Below are 16,772 nucleotides of genomic sequence, written 5' to 3'. Positions count from 1 at the left end.
TCAGGGATTGTGACCAGGAATGTCCTCAGGTCATTGGATTAAGTAAAGAACAAAGGAGGCAGGGATAATCAGTAAGGTGTTGAGAGTTTGTGGAGTGAGGGAAGGCACTAGAGGATTATTTTTTTGACTAAAAATTTTCAAATTTCACCTAGAATCCCAGGGACTTGGGAGGGTGCATCAGGATTGCTAGCTCTAGGCCAGTCACAGCAGTTTAGTGAGACCCTGCCTCACAATTAAAAAAAAAAAAAAAAAAGGACTGAGAATGAGGCTTAGTGGTAGAGTGCCCTTGGGTTCAAGCCCAAGTACTACATAAGTAAATAAGAAAAAAACTCTTCAAATAATGATGATTAATGATGTTGAAAATTAAACTTTGTGCATGATTTTGGCCTAAAGAATACTGGTTTACATATATCCTTGAAAAAAAATTAGAGGTGGAACAAAGTAAGACTAATAAATGTTAGCAATTTTTCTTAGCATTATTACAGTTGAGTGAACTATAAAAGCTGTGATGTGGGAGAATGAAGCAAGCAGATAAAATTTTGGTGGAGAAAATACAAACTTGTGAATGGGCAATTGATATCAAATCATCTCCATAGAAGCCAATTTGCTGAGTCATCAGTTTGCCAGATTCACCCAGTTTATGGGATGTGGTTTTGAGACTTCAACAGGAATGTTAAATATTCTTATTGAACATGTTCACTTTTTGTCATGGACAAAAGCACTGTTACTTGTTTTTTTTTAAATTGAATATCTAACCCAAGGGCAATTTACCATGGAACCATGTCCCCAGCCCATTTTTTTTTTTTTTTTTTTAATTTTGAGACAGGGTCTTGCTTACTTGCTGAGGGTCTCTCTAAGTTCCAGACTGGCCTTGAACTTTGAAGTCCTCCTGCTTAAGCCTCTGGAGTAGTTGTGATTCCAGGTGTGTATCATGGTGCCATGCAGGGATTATGTATTTTTGAAAGTTCACCTGAATGTTGGTGTTTCTGAGCCTGCACTGGGCTGTTCACAGCCCCATTGTCACATAGCTCCATCCACAGGACCTGGTGTGTGCTGGGCTCTTTCAGTCATGGGTGTCTGTAGCAAGGATGAAGGGCTCAGATCACATGCTCTGAAGCCAAGTTTCATGTAAAGAATGTGAACTAGGAAAACAAACGAGATTGGACAATATGTTTGATGACTTAGGAAAATTATCCATGAGATTGGGCCATTTGGAGCTGATTCCTTGGTGTAAATCATGGAGTGAGCTCTGAGGAGATCCTGACTAGAGGGGAGAAAAGAATGAGAAAAAGGCAGTGTGGTGGGGTGCAGTGGGGTGGGGGGTGGGGATGTGTGTCCAGGTGGTTTTTGGAAGTAGTTTGATGGAGGAGGGGACGAAAGGTCACTTCCTGGTATGAATTCAGGCTACTGAGAAAAGAAGGAAATAAAGCTGATGGGAATGTTGAATTATTGGGGAAAAAGTAAAAGCCAGAGAAATCAATCTAAGGCCAACCTTTTAATTTGACTGTTAGAAGAACTCACCAAAATAAAATTCTGGTATAATATTGGACAACATGTTTCCACACCAATGCACCAACAAATTAAAAATAGATAATGATTTTATAGACAATAGAAAAGAAAAAAAAAACTTCTTATCTTTGACCTTTAAGAAAACCTCATACAAACCATCTTAATTGTAGTCCAGCTCAGTACAGAGACACTATAGTTAATGCAGTGCTGGGAATAAAATACTTCCTGTCCCTTTGCTCCTGAGGAGTGAACCAGGGGTCACTAACACTGAATGACATCCTAAGACTTTGATTTTTAATTTTTATTCTGAGACAGGGTCTGGCCATATTGCCCAGGAGTACTTTGGATGCCCTGCCTCAGCCACCTGAATTGCTGGGATACAGGTTTGGGCCATTGCAGCCCCTGTTTTCATTTTTTCCCCTCCTTTGTGATTAGAATGAACATGGTCACACCACAATAAAATCAGAACTGTTTGAAGGCTGGTTTGGTTATCTGTGATCATTAAAAATGCCTGACCCTATGGAAGTGTAAAAAATATAAAATGTAAATACAAAACGTAAATTTTCCTTTTTAAGGTATTTTGAAGGAAAAAGAAAAAAAAAGGTAGGACCCTTCTGTACTGCAATTCAAATTATGGTTTGGTTGAATGGTGGCAGAGCACATTACATCTGCTGGTTTACTGACCAAACTGTGCAGTAGGCTTCTCTACAGGGAAGTGACCCTCTTTAGATTAAAATAGCAAGTGAAGGATGACCAGGTCAGGCGACTTTTAAGATTTTTAAAGAACTTTTCTTTCTTTCTCTTTTTGTTTTTCTGGTTTTGGTGCTGGGGACCTGACTAAGTGGTGCTTTACCACTGAGCCAGATCCCAGCTCCTTTTCATTTTCTGATTTTGATAGTCTCACCATACTGCTGAGTCTTGCTAACATGTGAGGCTCCAAATTGTGATCCTCCTGCCTCGGCCTCCCATGTCTCTGGGATTACAGGCCTGTACCACCATGCCTGGCTTATTTTTCCTTTCCTTGCTGTCTTGGCATCCTCATTGGTATCAATGTTGCCATAGCAGAATCTGTCTCTTAGGGTCAAAGTGAGGATTAGATAAGAGAATGCAAGCTATATCTTAGACAATGCCTGTCCCACAGTGAGCATTCTGTGGATTGTTTTTTCTATTATTATTAACATTAAAACTGTTCTGTGGGATTCCTGAAGATGCAAAGAACACCATGGGATGATGTAAAGAAACCTTCTTCTTCAAAAGAAAAAAAAAATCCCTCCTCTGATCAAACTGTGTTTGCTACAGGCAAGACAAGATCCAGGATAACAGTAGGGACACATTGAGCTTTGGAAATTTATAATGTATTTATTTTCAGTTTTCTAGGAAATACTCTAATACCCAGAGGATAAACCCATAAATTCTGGTTTTGCAGATGACAAAACTTTACAAATGTTATATATAACCCCATCCTGTGTATATGTGCAAAATATTATTGCTGCATCTTTAACTGAAGGCAAGAAGAACTCTAGGTCTGCAGGGTGTGTGCAATTTTTGAGTATTGCCATGGATACAGTATCAATGTCAACCACAAGTAATGTAAATGGGAAGCAGGGGGTTAAGGCCACTAACAGTGACAGAGATTATTCTCGCTTAATGCATCATTCTTGGATGAGATTTACAAAATATTTAGGAGGCGAGGCATGCTGCTGAATGTTACTTTGGATGCTTCATCCAAAACTGCTGACAGGCACTTTGGCAGAATAGCAAGACATGAAGTCCCAGGTTTGCCACCCAATTGGCTGTGGGATATTGTTATTTATTTTCCTCAGTGTCTCCCAGTTTAAAACAAGGTATGTGTGTGGTGAGGGGAGTGTTTTGCAGTTCTTGCCAGCATTCTGATTAGAAGTGGATGGCAAACATGATTTCATCTCATATCCAGTGTGATTTAATGCAACTCTAGCTAAGTTAACCAAAATAAAGTTACTTTTTGGAGGTACCATAATTGGTTAGACCAGGATTTTTTTTCTATTTGTCTTGTTCAAAAATTATGTAGATTTTATTTGTAGATTACATCTCAACTTGACTTTCATATGGAACAGGGAACTTGAATTGTGTAACCTCAAGACATCCTGGATGTTGTCCCCTCTGGGCTGGCAGAGAACTTTCTTACCCTAGTCACTTCTCCTTTCAGGATGGTTTGATGACCTAAACATGGAAAACAAGAATTGTTTTCTTTTCCCCATAAGACAGGCCTATGAAGTATGCAGACACACTATTCCTGACTGTAATAATAAAAACCTTTGGTGTTTGACATGCAAAACCCAATAAAAAGATCAATGAGAAATAATACCCACTAAGGGAGCTCACATATCCAAGCACTTAATTTATGATGTAGGTAACACTTCCAATTAAGGAGGAAAATAGGCAATCAGCTAAATTATTCTGAGGTAAGTAGTTAACTATTTGGGCTTCACTAATTTGCTGAGGTGGACCTTGAACTTGTGATCCTTCTGCCTCAGCTCCATAAGGTCAGGGATTATAGACATGCATTCACCATGTCTGATATAGTTATCTTTTTGGGGAAAAATAAATTTAAATAAACTTAAATTTCACTCCCATCCCCAAACACAAATTTTCAGCACAGTATCACAGGGTATAGAGATATATATATTACCTGCAGGAGTGTTCTTATGAGATGGCTAGAGAGTAGAATGGGCATATGCCAAGATGTAGCAAAATTCTTCCTCCACAGTTATGCAGGATCATAATCTTGGGCAATTTAAATATTTTTTAAATAGAAAGCATTGCATTTCCACACAATCAGGATAAGTATTTTTTGCTTTTTTTTTTTTTTTTTTTTTTTGCTTGTAGAAACAAATGTGATATTGAGTGAAGGAAGATGAGGGTGGAAAAGCAGGAAGGGTCCTGATCATGAATGACACTGTGTAGCAGCCTGTTAAGATCCTACAGTCCAGACAAGTTAGGGAAGGTTTTTTTTTTTTTATCATTTTATACCAGTGAATTGAAAATGTTTGTTGTACATTGGATGCAAGTAAAGTTGAAAGCAGGGAAAAAAAAAAGATTAACAAAGCTCTATATGATGGGAATAAAGGAAAGATTCATCATTTCCTCAAATATGGAGGAAATATTTCTGTGGGCCCATTTAGTGCAGGGGTAATGCTTCATCCCAGAGATACAACAGTGAAGAAGAAAAATGCGGCCTGGGGGCTCTCAGGTTGGGTACAATGTAGGTCAGCTGACAGAAAAAGCAGTAATAGGGATTAACTAGAGACAAGTGTCTATGTTGCATTGATCCAGTATTTAGGGATTGTGACCACAAATATCTTCAGGACATTGGATTAAGTGAAAAACAAAGGAGGCAGGGACTTGGGAGGCTGCCACAGGGTTGCGAGCTTTAGGCCAGTCCCAGCAGTTTAGTGAGTCCCTGCCTCAGAATAAAAATACAAGGACTGGGAATGTAGCTTAATGGCAAAGCGCCCTGGGTTCAAGCCAAAGTACTAAATAAATAAGAAAAAACTCTTCAAGTAATGATTAATAATGTTGACAATTAAACTTTGTGCATGATTTTAACCTAAAGAATACTGGTTTATATATATCCTTGAAAAGAAATTAGAGGTAGAGCAAAGTAAAACTAATAAATGTTAAGTATTTTTCTTAGCATTATTATAGTTGAGTGAAGTATAAATATTGTGTGTGGGAGAATGAGGCAAGCTGCTAAAATTTGGGTGGGAAAAGTACAAACTCAGTGAAAAAGCAATTGATATTAAATTATCTCCACAAAACCCACTTCCTAGAAGCCAATTTGCTGAATCATCAGTTTGCTAAATTCACCCAATTGATGGGGTGTGGTTTTGAGACTTCAACAGGACTGTTAAATATTCTTATTGAACATATTCACTTTTTGTCATGGTGAAAAGAAATGTTAATTTTTTAAAATATCAAACCTAAGGACACTTTAATAATGAGACACATCCCCAGTCCTTTAAATTTTATTTTTAAATTGTGATACAGGGTCTTGCTTAGTTGCTGAGGGTCTAAGTTCCAGACTGGCTTTGAACTTTGCAGTTCTCCCTCTTCAGCCTCCTGAGTAGTTGTGATTCCAGGTGTGCACCCCCATGCCATGCAGGGATTATTTATTTTTGAAAGTTCACCTGGATGTTGATGTTTCTGAGCCTCTGCTGGGCTGTTCTCAGCTCCATCATCACATGGCTCCATCTGCAGGACCTGGTGTGTGCTGAGTTCTTACCATCATGGGCATCTGAAGCAAGGATGAAGGACTCAGATCACATGCTCTGAAGCCAAGCTTACTATAAAGAATTCAAACTAGGAAAACAAAAAAGAGATTGGACAATATGTTTGATGACTTAGAAAAATAACCCATGAGATTGGGCCATTTGGAGCTGATTCTTTGGTGTAAATCATGGAGTGAGCTCTGAGGAGATCCTGACTAGAGGGGAGGAATGAATGAGAACAAGGCAGTGTTGGTGGGGTGCAGTGGAGTGGGTGTGGGGATGTGTGTCCAGGTGGTTTTTGGAAGCAGCTTGATGGAGGAGAGGACTAAAGGTCACTTCCTGGTGTGAATTCAGGCTACTGAGAAAAGAAGGAAACAAAGCTGATGGGAATGTTGAGTTATCGGGAAAAAGTTAAAGCCAGAGAAATCAATCTAAGGTCAACCTTTTTATTTGACTTTTAGAAGAACTCACCAAAATAAAATTCTGGTATAATATTGAACAACATGTTTCCACACGAATGCACCAACAAATTAAAATATATATAAAATAGCAATTTTATAGACATTAAAAAAAGAAAAAATATCTTTTATCTTTGACCTGTAAGAATACCTCATACAAACTAATTATAGTCCAGGTCAGTACAGAGACACTATAGTTAATGGAATGCTGGGAATAAGATACTTCCTGTCCCTTTGCTCGTGAGGAGTGAACCAGGGGACACTAACACTGAATAACATCCTAAATCTTTGATTTTTATTTTTATTCTGAGACAAGGTCTGACCATATTGGACAGGAGTCTTTGGAAGCTCTGCCTTAGCCACCTGAATTGCTGGGGTTACAGGTTTGGGCCACTGCAGCCACTGTTTTCATTTTTTCCTCCTTTGAGATTATAATGAGCATGGTATACCACAATAAAATCAGAACTGTCTGAAGGCTGGTTTGGATATCTGTGATCATTAAAAATACCTGACCCTATGGAAGTGTAAAAAATATAAAATGTAAATACAAAATGCAAATTTTCCTTTTTAATGTAATTTGAGGGGGAAAAAAAAGGTAGGACCGTTCTGTATTGCAAATTCACATTTTGATTTTGGTTGAGTGGTGGCAGAGCACATTATATCTGGTGGTGCTGCTAAGTGGGTGGGTGGTCCTCTCTACAGGGAAGTGACCACCTTTAGATTAAGACAGCATGTGAAAGATGACCGTGTATGTGACTTTTAAGATTTTTTAAAACTTTTCTTTCTATTTTTTATTTTAATTGTTTTTGGTGCTGGGGACCAGACTCAGTGGTGCTTTACCACTGAGATACATCCCTTTTTCTTTTTACTTTCTGATTTTGAGACATGGTCTCACCATACTACTGGGTCTTACTGAAATGCTGAGGCTGAGTCTCCAAATTGTGATTCTCCTGCCTCAGCCTCTCATGTCTCTGGGATTCCAGGCCTGTATTACCATGCCTGGCTTATTATTCCTTTCCTTCCTCTCTTGGCATCCTCATTGGTATCAATTTTGGCTTATCATTTTCACTACCCTTTGCCAGAGCTACCCCAGCAGCCTCCTTTCATTTCTATCCCCTACCTCACCATCACCTTCTACCCTTCTTTATCTTTCTCACTGTCTGCTTGGCCTCCTGAAACCATCATCCTTCTTAGCATTCCCATTAGCAGGGGCTCTTTCAATCTGACTCCATTATTTCCTATTTCTCATAAAGCCCTTGGTGGGGACTTTAGAGGTGGTATACATGCCTCCTATCACATGGTGGATAAGTTGTGATCCCATGCAGAGGGCTCCAAAGGAAAGCATGAGATCAGGACTTTGGAGCTAGGCCTGCCAGGGTCCATGGGGCAAAGAAGGCATCAGCAGAGAGGGCTGTGGCTAGGGGAGGGTAGGATCCTGGAACAATGCAAATGGCTTTTGGAGCAGCTGGTGGCTCAATCCAATTTTGGTTTCCTCTACTCTCTCAGTTCCAATGTCCTCCAACACTTTGGCTCCCCAAATATTCCCCCATGTACTCCGAAGTACACAAATGACTGCCTCCAATGACAGACAGACTAGAACCCATCTGCTGCCAGCCCATGAAAGAATTTCCATGAATTTAACTGCCCATCAATGTGTTCCTTGTGCCTTCCCTTCATTTTTGGTTACAGAAGCACTATATATCCTGGAATCACATTAGAAAACTGGATTTCTTCTTCTTCTTCTTTTTTTTTTTAACCAGGGATTGAATTCAGGGGCACTGGATCACTGAGTCCCATCCCCAGTCTTAATTTGTATTTTAGAGACAGGGTCTCTATGAGTTATTTAGTGCCTTGCAATTGCTAAGCCTTTGAACTCATGATTCTCCTGTCTCAACTTCCAGAGCCGCTGGGATTACAGCCTTGTGACACTGCATCCAGCTAGCTTTATTTTATTTTATTTTATTTTTAATCTAACTTCTGCACTGCTGGCTGCCATGAAGTTGCCCAATTGAAACCTTATATTTATTTTTTGGTACTGGGGGTTGAATTCAGGCCACTCAAAACTCTGCCATGTCCCCAGCCCTTTTTTATATTTTACTTAGAGACAGAATTTGCTGAGTTGCTTAGAGCCTAACTGAGTTACGGAGGTTAGTTTTCAATTCATGATCCTCCTGCCTCAGCCTCCCAAGCCTCTGGCATTACACTCCCATTCATCTGCTTTATGTTGTTGTATTCAGTCTCCTCAGAGTTTGCCTAATCTCTCTGAGCTTCAGCACTCTATCAGTATAATCAGGTATATCCCCATAGAGCTGCTAGGAAATAATGAAGGAAAAATCTGTTCCAGCTGCAGAATTAGCCTTCATACATTTGTAGGTTCAATCCCCAGTAACAACATCATCAAAAAATTAAAAGAGGAAATTGTTAAATTGCTTCAATAGAAAGAGGGACGTGAAAATTCTCTGATTCAGGAAAGAGAGAAACTACTGAGCATTGGTTGCATTTTTTTTTCACATGAAGTTTAAAAAAACCTTCCTAGTATTATTACCTTCTCCCACACATTCGGAAAAGTCAAAGGTCCCAGATTTTTGAAGAAAATTCAAAGGCATGCAGTTTCTTTGTGAAGTGGAGATTTCTGTTCTATCAGAGGACTGTATGAAGAACAAGATGAATTAAGAGGGCACTGTGGCACATACCTGTGATTCCAGCTACTCCAGGGGCTGAAGCAGGAAAACTGAAATTTGGATACTCCCATCAACAAATTACCAGAATGCTGATCCTCCCACCCCAAAAGGCGGGGGCTGGGGAATGTAGCTCAGTGGTAGAGTGCCTCTGGGTTCAATCCCTAGTACTGAGAAGGAAAAAAAAAAAAACATTTTTTTTTGACAAACTATCTAAGGCTCATAAAACTTTCATCTGTCTTATAATATGTTTATTCAATTTCAATCTGTGGTCTCTCCTGCTTCCAAGCTCAGAGTTTCCTGAGAGGAGGAGAGGAGGAGGCAGAGAGAGACAGGAAGAGAGCAGAGAGAAAGAGAAAGATAGCAGAGAAAGAAGCAGAAGAGAAGAGAGAGGAAGAGGGCAGAGAGGAGAGAAAATAGGAAGACGGAAGAAAGAGGGGAGGAGGGCAGAGAGAGAGGAGGAAGAGGCCAGAGAGGGTGTGAGCTTGCAAGCTTGGGCTTAAGAAGGGTTGCATAGGTGACGTGGCGGATGCTGATTGGCTGCGTGACTCAGGAACAGGGAGCAGACACTGTGTCCTCTGGGGATTGGTCAAGAAACCTTTGAATTTGGCCTCTTGGGCTTGGCGCCCTTTGGAGAGCAGCAGGAGGGTAAAAGATTCTGTGTTCTCGTGAGAAGAGAGGAAACCTGAACATCAGTGGGGAGTCTCCCTCACACCCAGTGTTCCTCCCTTTTTGTTCTTGTGTTGAGAGTAGGGTAACGAAATTGTCTGGCTCCTTCCTGCTGGAGAGGGACAACAAGTGAGAAGGAAGGGAGGGATGGCCAGGGCGGGGCGACAAGAGAAGCATGGCTGTAAAGGCCGGGGCGCTGAAGATGTGGATTTCCTTGGGGCTGAGGTCAATGAACGTTCCCGGAAGCCAAGGGTCATGGCTAGTCTCCGTCCAATCCTTGTCCTTGCAAAAAGGGGCAACCAGCCAGCTGTCCTGTCGGAGGGCCTCCAGAAGATCCACAAACCAGGTGCACCACATGATGAGCCTAAGAACACCAAAGATACCTGAAGGCAAGGGGCAGAGGGAAGAGGAGACGCCACATTAGCTTCTGACCAGAGGTCCAGTGAGAGGGACTGGCTGAGAAGAGACCAGCGGTCAGGAGGAGCCACTAGAGAGCGAGTGGGCCTAGAAACCCTGGGTGACAGGCTAGTGACGTTCCCAGTCATGTTTCTGTTTTGTAGCTCTAAATCCACAATGGCTAGCTCCGTCAGCCATTGGTGAAGCCTTCACGTAAGGGATAGGTGTCCTGCGAGGGAGCAGGTAGCTGGAAATCCCTGGGGCGAGGCTGGTTAAAGATCTGATTAGATATCTGGCTACTTGGTCCTGCAGGAATGTCTGATCCATGGTAGAAAGGCCCAAAACAGGAAAATCCCCATTAGAGGGAAATCTGGGGTGTCTGAGGAGGCAGAAGGAGTGGGTGTGAGGGACGTGGGTGCCAGGAGGGTGGCAGAGAGAAGGGGAAGTAGACTGAGGCATGTTGCTGTGAGGGTTTCTCAGGTTGAGGAAGGTCCTCCTCAGGAAGGGGAAAGGAACCCTCAGGTGTGAGATGTGGAGCTTTAAAGGACTCTCAGGTGTGGTGGAGCAGATGGATTACTGGGAGGAGGATGGTGGAAGGTCAATCTGGGCTCCCTCTGTTGGAGGTAGAGCTGGTTTCAGCCTGGAAATGTGAATCCATGAAGTCAGTTTGCCTGGGGATTCCTGTAGGTGGGCAGTGGTGGGAGTGTAGAATATAACCCTCAAGGGGCCCTTCCATTGGGGTGTCAGTGTAGATGTGTCACCAGAAGGAGAGAAATATACCCAGTCACCTGGGGATAAAGGGAAAGAGATGTGTGACCTGAAGAGATCAGGTAATAAAGTTTCCCGGAGTTTCCAAATCTGTGTTCTGAAGAAACTAAGGAGGGGATGACTGAGATGTTCTGGAAGAATGCAGGGTGAAGGGTTCACCCCAGGTACTAGGGTGGGCATTCATTCATTACCACAAAAGGGGATGTTTGAGTTGGTCTTTTGGGGAGTGCCTGAAGGTGAGACCGGGTGACTGGAAAAGTTTGATCTAGTTGAGATGTAGTTCAAGGGAGAGCTTGGTGTGGGTCTCCTTTAGGGTGAGATTAATGCATTCTACCTGGCCTAAAGAGGTTGAATGATACAGGGTGTGTAGATTCCAGGGAATGTGGAGAGCCCCAGCAATGCATTGTGTGATTTGAGAAGCAGGAGGATCTCAAGTTTGAGACCAACTTTGTTGAATCCTGTCTCAAAATAAAAAATAAGAAAGGGTTGGAATGAAGCTCTATTGTAAAGCCAGTGGAACAGCTACTGGGTTTATCTGCTACCCTTCTGAGAAATACTGAAAACCCAAGTCACTGGAGGGAGAGAGAAGTGGGAGAAGGAAAAAGGGGGCTACTACTGCCATTTTTCTTCTTTGATATGCCTCACACCTGTGTGTCTGTGTGTGGAGGTGTGCAGGGGTGTGTCTGTCTGTGTGTGTGTCCCTACTTTGTTCTTATAGCTTTAACTTGGGTTTTTTCATTCTATTTGATAGTGGCATGTTTTGACTCTCTTCTCATTTGCTTTCATGTCAATTATATGTATATTTTTCTTACAGAAAAGAAAATAATGACACAATATTTTATTTTCATCTTATTAATAACTCTAGTCTCATAAAATCTCTATTCTTTTACAGTTCTATCCCCAATTTTAGGCTCTCATTTTTCTAGCTTTCTGTTTTGTGTTGTTATTGTTGTTGTTGTGCTGGGGATTGAACCCACAGGTGCTCTATCACTGAGCTACATGCCCAGCCTTTTAGCTTTTTCTATTTTGAGTGTGATCAGTGGAAGAGTGCTTGCCTAGCAAGCCTGAGGCCTCGGCTTCAATTCTCAGTACCACCTAACAAACAAAGTCCCCATATAAACACTTGGGGAGTCCTTGACACCAATGTTTTAAGACTGCCATCCTGTTGGAGAGGGGTTAGGAAAAGGTCATGTAAACATCCTGCAAAAATGTCAGTATCCTTTATATGATTGTTATGTTGAACAGTAAGCTCGCTTTGAACTTCATATTACAGAGCAAAAACTGAAGGTGGTCATAAAACATCAATACTTGTATCATCTGAATGCTTACTCCCTAGTTTATTTAATCTTATTCCTTCCCTACTCTACTGCCATCCACTTAAAGTGTTGGGTGTGAGATTAATGTGAGATGATTTATTTGTACTTTCTCAGTTACTATTCTGGCAGAGCATTTTGCATTAGTCTCTTTCTTTATATTTTTGAATTTTTGTTAGACCAAAAACTTTTCCCACCCTTGAGATCAGAATATCATGGTATCCTCATATTTGTAAAGATAGGCCCTTAATCCATTTTTTATTATGAATAAGGTGTGAGGCAGAGCTCCACCTTTAAAAAAACTTAGTCAATGAATAATCTTTTCTTTCTCTGGATGCCTCTAGTATTCCTACATTCTGATCTTTATATTTCCATGTTTTTCAGCAACTTCAGTTGAAGGTAGTCATGGGGAAGAAGGAGAAACAAATCAAGAAAGAGGAAAGAGAAAACCTCTGCACAGATTTACAAAAGATGATTTGGAGATTCTTAACCGATCATTTGAACAAAATCCATATCCATGTTTTGGGATCCGGGAGAAACTGGCCAAGCAAATGCATTGTCAAATAGGTGAAATCAATGTAAGTCAAAAGTCCAAAAATTACATGGACATATCTTTTTGTAGATGACATAGAAAATATAATTTTTGAAAAAGTTTCATGTCATTTCTTTACATAGGACAGCATGATACTCTGTCATGTATCACTTTAGTGTGTTTGTGAATGTATCATAGGACTTTTATGGAAAAATCGACTCTTGTGAGGCAAGTTTGGGAGTAGGCACCAAGTAAGGTGCTCTTGTAATAATCCTTTGCAGTTTTGATCAGGGTGCTAGCAGTGAAATTCTAGAGACCTAGGAAGATTGAATATTTTGAATGTGAAACTGATAATTTTCAGAGATGTTGGGTATTCAGGGAGAGGATTTAAGAATGGTTGTACAATTTTTGCCTGATCAGTTTTATACCAGAGAAATGAGGAGTTTTTATTCAGATATGTGAAGTTTGGTATGTCAGTCAAACCTCCAAGAGGTGATAGCCTAGGGTGCAGGAGAACGGGCTTGGTTTGATTATGTCCCACACATGGCACTGCAGAGCATTAGTAGGTACTTTTAGGCATTTGTTACATAAACCATTATTTTGTTTTGGAAATTTCTGATGCACGTAGTTTTGTAAAATAGCTATATAATACCAAAATTATTGTTAAAGCTGCACAAAATTTTACCATCTCAGAATTGCTCTAGTATACATTGAAGAGGGTTTTTCATATATCTCTATTTTGTCATTATCTATGGGCCAGGAAATATGTTGGCCTTTTGACACGAGGAGGACAATTTTTGAGGAAATAAGAAAAGGAATATAAAAAGAGCTTTGGAAGATACAGGAATAGCAAATAGTATGTAAGCAATGAAGTTACTGAGTTAGAAAAATTCCATAAAAATGAAGCATTTCAAAGGTCCTGCAAATCAGAGATGTTAGACAAATAAGTAGAAAATCTGAACAAGGTAATGACTGGAAAAAAATTTTAATTGAAATGAGATACACATGCTTAGAGGAAGCCCATGTGATCAGAAGCCAGCTTGGTCAGAGAGAAGATCATAGGTGGTCTGGATGTGAGAACAGGAGCACCTGACTTTTGGTTTAATTTTTGTAACCTATTTGCTAACCGCTCTGTCACCACTGATAAATTATGGAATCTTGCACCTCATCTTTCTGTTATAATAATGTTAGAAAGAAAAATGAGAACATGTTTTTAGAGGTTCCAGGTGTTATATATAGTGACAATTTTAAAGTCTTAAACATGTATGGAAGACAACTCTTAACCTAAAGCTCTTCTCAACTTGGAGATGGGTTCCAGGAGTGATGACATATCAAAAGGCTTACAGAAACTCTTGCCTGTTCCCCTCTACAACCTTAGCTCATTGGGTTGCATAGTCTAAAATGCATTTTCTCATCTCCTTACACCCACCTCTAAACTCTGGGGCTATGGCTGGCATTGCAGGTATCCTCCATTGATGCAGGAGAAAAACATGAAGACTAGAGTTGTTCAGGGCAGTTGTTCAAATCACATGTACAATGTACTGCCCAGTTGTAACAAATTTTTGCTTGTTCTATATGTATATTTTAAATATAACAAACTTAAGAATATTCGTACAATACACTGAGTCATGACTGTACTAGATGGGGCAGCTTGAGAAAAATTAAGGAGTTGTGAGAGTGTGTGTAGGGCAACTCAGGATGTGTTTATCCTAAATACAGAGGTTGCAGAGAGGTTGCTGGGAGACTTTGAAAAGCCTGGTGTCTCATGGATAGAAGGGCTGCTACAGACTGTGGGGACAGTTTGGAATTTGGAATTGGGCAACATTCACAATCTCCATTATATGGAGAACCCAGGAAGGATTTTCTTTTTTGTGTCTAGTCCAGGTCAAGAAGCAAGTCAGTGGTAATGCTGAAACTAAGGTTACCTATAAAATACTTGAGTGAAAATAATTTGTCTTTCTTTTTAGAATTGGTTTAGTAGCAAAAGATACAGACTACCAGCTAGAGAGAAACAGAGGATAATTGCTGCCAGGAAACAACAGGAGTGCTCTGTCCAAGGCTATCAGGTTTTCCACCACCAGGATGCCCAGAAGCCATCTGAGAACAGCACCACTGCAAAGCCTTCTTGCCCCCAGCAGGATCCACTGGGAAGACCTGGCTCCTCTGCTATGAAGACACAGAGAGGTCCTAGTGAACAGGATGGCTCATGTGACTAGGTATTACAAAGCATTAGAAAGTGCTCTGGAGAAGGTTGGACATATGCAGACCCTCTACAGTAACAGACACAAAGAGAGCACTTCTCAAATTTAAACAAACATGTGTTTTGGTAGAAACTTCTTGCCCAGCCCTGCCTCATATATTTTCTTCCACTTGGAGGTAAGATCCTCTAAGGTGCCAGTGTATGGAGGGTTCTTCAGGCTGCTGCTTTCCTCCATGGACCAGTACAGTATATTCAGGACACAGAATAGCTTTCCAGGATAGCCTGGACTCTCAAAAAGTTGTCAGCATCATTGATATCAAAATAGATTTCCTTTAGTGTCAAATCTAACAACAACACAACAACAAAGACCTACAATTAGACAAGATAGGACATTATGAAGGAAGCCATCTCACCCAGGATTGCACGAGAAAAGTTCACAACATTCTTCCAGAATGCAGCCTTCTAGGAACAGACTTCTGCAAGGAGGTCTGTCCATCAACTGTCTATTTATCTTTGAACTCACATAATCCTTGTGATTAACATTCTTGCCTAGAATTGTTGTTTTTTTGAAATTTTTTTTGCACTTCTTAATTTTGCCTTTAAAAATCTTCCCCAGCCCTAAGCTCTCCCACTGTGCTCATAGTGAATATACTCAAGCATATGTGACAGGTATATGCCTGCCTACTATACTGTGGCAAGCATATGCCTATTAAAGTGTCATTCCATTTCCAATTTACATTCTTGGAAGCATCTTTCTCTGTTATTTAAATAGACAACTTCATCCACCTGAAAGGCACAGCACTACCTGAGTTTTCCCCACCAAAGACATGGCTTCCATTGAAGTAGAAGCTCCAACTACTGAAATCTCAAGAACCCCTGGAGCCTCTTGCACTGGGATAAGAGTCCCCAATGGGATTCCATTGTATTTTGACAGTCACCTGGGCATGTTGGTCTGAGGTGCCCAGGTGAGCATTCAGATATTGTCAATATGAGTTTTTGAGACAATCTTCAAAGTGGGGGGTACCAGGGAACCTCCCACTTGGAACCATTTTTATAATTTTGGTCTTTAGGACTCAGAACACTTTGAAGTATTCCAGAGTTTCCTGTTTCTTCCACAGCTCCTGCAAAAACAGCTCTGCAGGCTACATCCCTCAAACCACTAGGGGACACCATTCACACAATGCCAGTGGAAGAGAGGAACAACAACTTTTGAATTTCCAGTTGGCTCCTGGGGTGTTTTGTGTAGAAGTAGACCAAGGCCTGAGCTCTCTTTGGTAGCACTTCCCATTTTACTCTAACAATATTTAATTACAAAATGGTGTATACTGGTTATGATCATTTAGTAACACTAGGATTTTTAGAGAAACTTTGCGCTTGTGTTTATTGTCCTTTGCCCACCTCCTCATAGCCATTGTGAATAATCTGATATGCTATGTTTGTCATGTGTCTCATAGTATTTTTTACTTGCACAATCTAATAAATATAAGTATTAAATTACACAATAAAGCACGTTTTGTATGAATTTCCAAGTTGTGTAACATAAAAACCTTCATTTTGAAAATATTTTTCTTCCTATAATGAGATTGAAAACAGATGAGCAAATAGCAACTCTCCCACAGGGAAATCTGTTATTTACACAATCCCTTTAGGTAGTCACTTGGAATGTTTATTGAAATTGTAGATGTCTATCAAGTCTGCTACTAGATGTTTCCATAGGAAAATGATGGTCCTTTCTTACAGAACACAGAACCTCCAGATAAGAAGTTTCATATAAAGTAATCCAGCTAGCTGTGTTAGCTCTCCACCACTATAATTCATATCTGTGACAAGGATTATTTGACTTTTTTTTTGAAAGTTGTCTGGGGATTAAATCCAGGGCTTTTTGACACTGAGCTACTTTCCAGGATTGTTTTTATTCTTTGAGACCTATTCTCACTAAGTTGCTCAGTCTGGCCTTGAACTTGTGGTATTCCTGCCTCTGCCTCCTGAGTTGCTGGGATTA

General features: G+C 40.5%; 1 long non-coding RNA gene across 1 annotated transcript in view; it reads left to right on the top strand.

The window, feature by feature from the left end:
• The window catches only part of LOC144375228 (uncharacterized), a 33,697-nt gene extending 17,398 nt beyond the window's left edge, over positions 1-16,299 (top strand). Inside the window, exons 2-3 of the long non-coding RNA XR_013434794.1 lie at positions 12,423-12,616; positions 14,538-16,299. This is a non-coding gene — a long non-coding RNA (uncharacterized LOC144375228). The remainder of the gene's footprint in view (positions 1-12,422; positions 12,617-14,537) is intronic.
• The last annotated feature ends 473 nt before the right edge of the window (positions 16,300-16,772 follow it).

This window comes from Ictidomys tridecemlineatus, chromosome 1, assembly GCF_052094955.1.
Source record: "Ictidomys tridecemlineatus isolate mIctTri1 chromosome 1, mIctTri1.hap1, whole genome shotgun sequence".
NCBI classification, from domain to species: domain Eukaryota; kingdom Metazoa; phylum Chordata; class Mammalia; order Rodentia; family Sciuridae; genus Ictidomys; species Ictidomys tridecemlineatus.
This window is presented reverse-complemented; position numbering and strand designations above follow the sequence as displayed.